This window comes from Rhinolophus sinicus, linkage group LG09, assembly GCF_036562045.2.
Source record: "Rhinolophus sinicus isolate RSC01 linkage group LG09, ASM3656204v1, whole genome shotgun sequence".
In the NCBI taxonomy this organism is placed as follows: Eukaryota; Metazoa; Chordata; class Mammalia; order Chiroptera; family Rhinolophidae; genus Rhinolophus; species Rhinolophus sinicus.
In genome coordinates, this window is record NC_133758.1 from 64,968,495 (window position 1) to 64,976,094 (window position 7,600).

Below are 7,600 nucleotides of genomic sequence, written 5' to 3' on the forward strand. Positions count from 1 at the left end.
GATTAGGAGGCAGCTACAGTCTGGTTGTCTCACTTTTAGCAATACTGAGGTTCAACGTTCAGGTGCTGATAACATGTTCCCTTCATTGGAAAAATTTCCATTGACATTTCATTGAACAGTTTTATGGCCCGTTGATTACCATTGGCTGGAGTTGTTATTCTTTAGATGTTGCAAAATGGCGATTTTTCTAATTCTGTAATTCCTTCTGCGTTTATTAGCAGTTTTTATACAGAGAACTTTGCCCTCACCCAGTGGAGATACGTGGTTCTTTTGAAACAGTTTATATTGCAAGACAAAATAAATGCTCAGTTGTTTAACTTACATTATCAGTTTTCAGAGTGAGTTTGTGCCCTAGCAACCTCCAATATTGTACAATGAATTATGCTTTATTTCTCTTTTAATATAACTAATAACTAATAGATTTTTATATTTTCAGTGAGTTTTAAACAATCACAATAATTATTCTCACTGATGCTCTAATTTTCACATATTTTTCCATGGGAGCTCATCAAGCTGGCTATATATACTTTTGACATGATCCCATTAGCCTTTGATAACTTCCTTGCTTTTGTGCCAGGAAGATGTTCCAGAATTTTCTTGTACATTTCCTATACCAGTCCTAGGTTCCTTTACTTTTCTTAAAAAATTATTTTCTTTTTTCTTTTTTTTAAATTTTCAACTGAAGCTCAACATTATTTTATATTAGTTTCAGGTGTATAGCGTATGGTTAGACATTCATACAATTTATGAAGTGATCCTCCTGATAAGTCTAGTACCTACTTGGCACTCTACATAGTTATTACCATATTATTGCCTATATTCCCTATGCTGTACTTTACATCCCTGTGACTATTTTATAACTAACAATTTGTACTTCTTAATCCCTTCACTTTTTTCCACCCAGCCCCCCACCACCCTTCCCATCTGCCAACCATCAGTTTGTTCTCTGTATCTATGAGTCTGTTTCTGTTTTGTTTGTTCATTTATTTTGTTCTTTACATTCCACATATAAGTAAAATCATATGGTATTTGTCTTCTCTATCTGACTTATATCACTTTGCATAATATCCTCTAGGTTTATCCATGTTCTCGCAAATAGCAAGATTTCATTCTTTGTTATGGCCAAGTAATATGCCATTTTCTGTATGTACCACCACTTCTTTATCCAGCCATCTATTGATGGGCACTTGGGTTACTTCCAAATCTTGGCTATTATAAATAATGCTGCAATGAACATGGGAATGCATACATCTTTTTAAATTAGGGTTTTTGAACTTCTTTGGATAAATACCCAGAAGTGGATTCCTGGGTCATAAGGTACTTCTATTTTTAATTTTTTGAGGAACCTCCATACTGTTTTCCATAGTGGCTGCACCAATTTGCAATCCCACCAAGAATGCACAAGGGTTCCCTTTTCTTCACATCCTTGCCAACACTTGTTTGTTGATTTATTGATGATAGCCATTATGACAGTTGTGAGCTGATATTTCATGGTGGTTTTAATTTACAATTCTCCGATGATTAGTGACATTGAGCACCTTTTCATATGCCTATTGGCCATCTGCATGTCCTCTTTGGAGAAATATCTATTCGGGTCCTCAGCCGATTTTTTTAATTGGATTTTTTTTTTTTTTTTTTGGTGTTAAGTTATATGAGCTCTTTATAAGTTTTGTATATTAACCCCTTGTCAGATATATCATCGGCAAATATCTTCTCCCATTCAGTAGGTTGTCTTTTCATTTTATCGATCATTTCCTTTGCTGTGCAAAAACTTTTTAGTTTGATGTAGTCCCATTTGTTTAATTTTTCTTTAGTTTCCCTTGACTGAGGAGATATAAAAAAAAAATTACTATGAGCAATGTCAAAGAGTTTTCTGCCTTTGTTGTCTTCTAGGAATTTTATGGTTTGGGGTCTTACATTTAAGTTTTCAATCCATTCTGAGTTTTTTTGTTGTAGTGGTTTTTTTTTGCATGTATCTGTCCAGTTTTTCCTACTCCATTTATTGAATAGACTGTCTTTACCCCATTGTATATTCTTGCCTCCTTTGTCATAGATTAAATGACCATATAGGCATGGGTTTATTTCTGGGCTTTCTATTCTGTTCCATTGATTGATGTGTCTATTTTTATGCCAGTACCATGCTGTTTTGATTACTATAAACTTGGAGTATAGTTTGATATCAGGTAACGTGATAACTCCAACTTTGTTCTTCATTTTTAACATTGCTTTGGCTACTTGAAGTCTGTTGTGGTTCCCTATAAGTTTTAGGATAATTTGTTCTAGTTCTATGAAAAATTTCATTGGCATTTTGATAGGGATTGCATTGAATCTGTACATTGCTTTGGGTAGTATAGACATTTTAATAATGTACATTCTTCCTGTCCATGAGCATGGCATATACTTTCATTTATTTGTACCTTCTTCAATTTCTTTCTTCAATATCTTATAATTTTCTGAATACACATCTTTTACTTCCTTGGTTAAATTTATTCTTAGGGTGTTTGTTTTTTTTAAATGCACTTGTACATAGGATTGTTTTCTTAATTTCTCTTTCTGATAGTTTGTTATCAGAGTATTAAAATGTAACTGATTTCTGAGTATTAATTTTGTATCTTACTACTTTACTGAATTCAATTATCAGTTCTAGTTATTTTGGGGGGGAATTTTAGGGTTCTCTCTATATAGTATCATGTCATCTGCAAATAATGACAGTTTTACTTTATCCTTTACAGCGTGGATACCTTTTATTTCTTTTTCTTGTCTGATTGCTGAGGCTAAGACTTCCAATACTATGTTGAATAAAAGTAGTGAAAGTGGCTAAATTCTTTTTAGAGAAGAATGGTATTGAGAACCACAATGTTTACACAACATTTTAGAGATCAAAACTAGAACAAAAATTAAGGGAGAAAAATCATGAATGAAATGCAATTAATATTAGAGATTTTTCCTTGACTTTTTTCTTGTATGCTTCTATCTCTTGTCTCTGTTTTCTCTTATGATAACTATTTTGGTTTAAAATAACTAACATAATTATATTTAACCTAGAGTATAAAATAGTTCATAAAATAAAAATTATTATTGGTCATTCCATTATCTATCTATTTATTTATTTTTCAGAAATAAGATAAGCTATTTTGATTAACAAATTCAGACTTTTATTTGTGGGAAGTTTAAATTTATTCTATCTTTGAGTAGTTTTGTTACATTTATTGTTAATTGCATCTGTAGTAATCAGTCAACACTTTTTCTTATTCCTTATTATATATCTTTGCAGAATGTTTTTATGGGTTCCACACTGATTTATATAGTTTTGGTTTGTTCATGTTAGAACGGGGCCATTTCCACTCATAACTATGATTTTGCCAATAATGTTAATGGCTGGGTCCTTCTCAACTCCTATACTTATTTACTTGTACACTGAGTAAATCTTTCCCTTTTAAAATTAGTGGTGTGGGAGCTGGATGTTGATGGCTTGGGTGTTCTGTTTAACCAGTTAGGTGCTTGAGGGTTTGTGAAGTGAGTGTTGGAACAAAAAATACAGCCAGAGAATGGATTAATTATTTGGTTCTAAAAAGAAATGAACTATTAAACCATGAAAGGACATGGAAGAAACTTACATGCATATTACAAAGTGAAAGAAACCAATCTGAAAAGGCTGCATATTGTATCGCTCCAAATAGGTGACAAAAGGCAAAACTATGAAGACAATAAAAAGTTCTGTGGTTGCCAGGAATTGGGGGAGGGGAGATTGGAATGAATAAATGGAGTACAGAGCATATTTAGGACAATGAAAATATTCTGGGAGATGTCATCAAAATGGCAGCGTGAGGTGAGCCTCTGTAAATCTCCCCTGGAATTTACAACTAATCGAAAAAGTATAACTCCACAAAGGACTCCCTTCACAGCGGACAGGCAGGACGAAGAGGCCCACTACTGAATTCACCTACAGGTGGGCAAATCACACGAGCTGGGGAGGAGGGAAGGCAGAAGTGCACAGACCGAGATGTGCGGGCACAGGACGCAGACCTAGCTCAGTGCTCCGAGCTTGCTGCATCCCGGAACTACTGCAGCTGTGGGAGAGGGAAGAACACAGACTGCTAGGGCTCCGTTTATGGCCCACAGGGCTGAGGGGGCAGCATATAACATGGCTGAACCCAACGCTCACAGCAGAGACCTCGGAGCAAAGACTGAGGGAAGAAGGCTGAAAACGGTGGTTTAAGCCCTCACTGCCAAGCAGAGAATGGAAGCCTTAGGCACTGAGACTAGCTGCCCCCTCCCTACCCTCCCAGGGCTTGCCCGCCCCCATCTTCCTGGTACTAGAAATGGAACACTAGCAGTGTCAGATGAAAACAACAGAGTATTTCCTGTTCTGAGAACTGTGGACCGCAGACACAGATTTGCAGCCCAACTAGTTCCAGCAAAGGGAAGGGAGCTGTGGAAGCAGGACTGGCTGTGGTGGTGGTTACCGCCATTGCTCTGAGCCACCTCTCACAACTCACCCCACCCCTGGCCCCACCTATCTAGGCAGATCCCTGCAGGAGTAAACAGAACTGCTGAAACATACGGGCTCTGAATCTGGTGCAGGAAGACCTTTGGAACATCAAAAGCTCTCCGCATACCCACACGGACACTGCGCCCTGTGACCCAGGCGAACTATTAACAGAGGAGAAGCCCATCTCCCAGGGAGTCCCCCCTTTGTGTGAGAAGCTGAAATAGTGCAGAGAAAACATAGCACTACCGTATGAAAGAGAAAAAAAGTCTGCAGTTGGAGAGAAAATAAAACATTCTACCAACAAGTACTGGAAAACAAAAGAAAGACCTCTTCCTATCCACCTGTTGCAGAAGCCACTCCTCTAGATGTATAGGAAGAGAAATAATAAATCAGTTATTGCCATGAATAACTAAGGCAACAAGACAGCTCAGAAAGAAAGTGAAAAGTCTCCAGAAAAGGAACTTAAAGATATGGAAATATGTGACTTAAATGACAGAGAATTCAAGATTATAATTCTGAAAAAACTCAATGAGATGCAAGAAAACACAGAAAGGCAGTTTAAAGAACTCAGAAACACAATCAAAGAACAATATGAGCATTTTACGAAAGAGATTGAAATTTTATAAAACAACCAAATAGAATTTCTGGAGATTAAGAACTCAATAGAAGAAATTAAGAATGAAATAGCCAGCTTAGGTAGTAGAGTTGACCAGGAGGAAAGAATCAGTGACATCGAAGATAGAAACGTGGAAATTACATGGATGGAAGAAGAAAGAGACTTGAGACTTAAAAGAAATGAAAGAACTCTACAAGAACTTTCTGACTCCATCAGAAAGAGCAATATAAGAATAATGGGCATATCAGAAGGAGAAGAAAGAGAGAAGGGAACAGAGAATATATTCAAACAAAATGTCGATGAGAACTACCCAAACTTGTGGAAAGAACTGGATCCTCGAATCCAAGAAGCAAATAGAACACCTAATTACTTCAATCCCAACAGGCCTTCTCCAAGGCACATTGTATTGAAGCTGTCTAAAATCAACAACAAAGAAAGAATCCTCAAGGCAGCCAGGGAAAAGAAGACGGTAACCTACAAAGGAAAGCCCATTAGCTTATCATCAGATTTTTCAGCAGAAACTCTACAAGCCAGGAGGGAGTGGAACCAAATATTCAAACTATTGAAAAACGGAAATTATGAGCCAAGAATAATATATCCAGCAAAGATATCCTTTAGATATGAAGGAGGAATAAAGACCTTTCCAGACATACAGAAGCTGAGGGAATTTTCTAATACATGACCTGCACTACAAGAAATACTAAAGGAGGCTATTCAACCACCATCAACAGGGAAAATTTGTAGCAACCAAAACATAAAAAGGGGGAGAGTAAAGGCCTGAACCAGAATATGGGAAGGGAGAAAGGAGGCATTCTGAAGAAAATGGGATACTCTAAATATCAAACTTTCTGTTACATAAACTTCAGTGTAACCACTCAAAAAAAAATCCAGAACTGAAATATATACTGTAATAAAAGAAGAAACAGAGGGAAACATCATAGAATACCACCACACAGAAATAATAGACAACAACAAAAAGGCAAAGAAACAATGGAGACACAGCCTTACCAGAAAACTAAAGATAGAATGACAGGAAATCCTCACATATCAATAATCACCCTAAATGTAAATGGACTGAACTCACCAATAAAAAGGCACAGAGTAGCAGATTGGATCAAAAAACTAAACCCAACCATATGCTGTCTCCAAGAGACACATCTCAGCTACAAGGACAAGCATAGACTCAAAGTGAAAGGGTGGAAATTGACACTCCAAGCAAATGGTATCCAGCGAAAATCAGGTGTAGTCATAATGATATCAGATTAAACAGACTTCAGGGTGAAAAAATAACAAGAGACAAAGATGGACATTTCATAATGGTAAAGGGGACTATGCAATAAGAAGACATAACAATCATCAATATTTATGCCCCCAATCAGGGAGCACCGAAATATACCAAGCAACTACTAACAGAACTAATGGGAGAAATTGACCAAAACACAATTAGACTAGGGGACTTAAATACATCATTCACAGCTATGGATAGATCATCCAAACAGAAAATAAATAACGATAAATAGCAGCCCTAAATGACACATTAGATGAAATGGACATAATTGACATATATAGAGCACTTCATCCTAAAACATCAGACTATACATTTTTTTTCTAGTGTACATGGAATATTCTTAAGGATAGACCATATATTGGGACATAAAATCAGCCTCAGCAAATTTAAGACATTGAAATCATACCAAGCATATTTTCTGATCACAAGGCTTTGAAATTGGATATCAACTACAAAAAGAAAGCAGGAAAAAACACAAATACATGGAGATTAAACAACATACTTTTGAAGAGTGACCCAGTCTAAAAAGAAATTAGAGGAGAGATAAAAAGATACATAGAAGCAAATGACAAGGAAAATACATCCTACCAACATTTTTGGGATGCAGCGAAAGCAGTTTTAAGAGGGAAATTTATATCATTACAGGCCTGTCTCAAGAAACAAGAAAAAGCCCAAATAAATAGCCTCACGTTACACCTTAAAGAACTAGAAAAAGAAGAAAAAGTGAAACCCAAGTTCAGCAGAAGAAAGGAAATAACAAAAATCAGAGCAGAACTAAATGAAATAGAGAACAAAAAGACAATAGAAAAAATTAATGTGACAAAGAGCTGGTTCTTTGAAAAGATTAACAAAATTGACAAACCCTTGGCTAGACTCACTAAGATAAAAAGAGAGAAGACACTAATTAACAAAATCAGAAATGAAAAAGGGGAAGTTATCACAGACACCACAGAAATACAAAGGATCATCCAAGAATACTATGAAGGACTATATGCCACCAAATTCAATAACCTAGAAGAAATGGACAAGTTCTTAGAAACATATAGCCTTCCTAGGCTGAACCATGAAGAACTGGAAAATCTAAACAGACCGATCACCAGTAACGAAATTGAATCAGTCATCCAAAACCTTCCCAAAAGCAAAAGTCCGGGACCAGATGGCTTCACTAGTGAATTCTACCAAACCTTCAAAGAGGATCTAATAC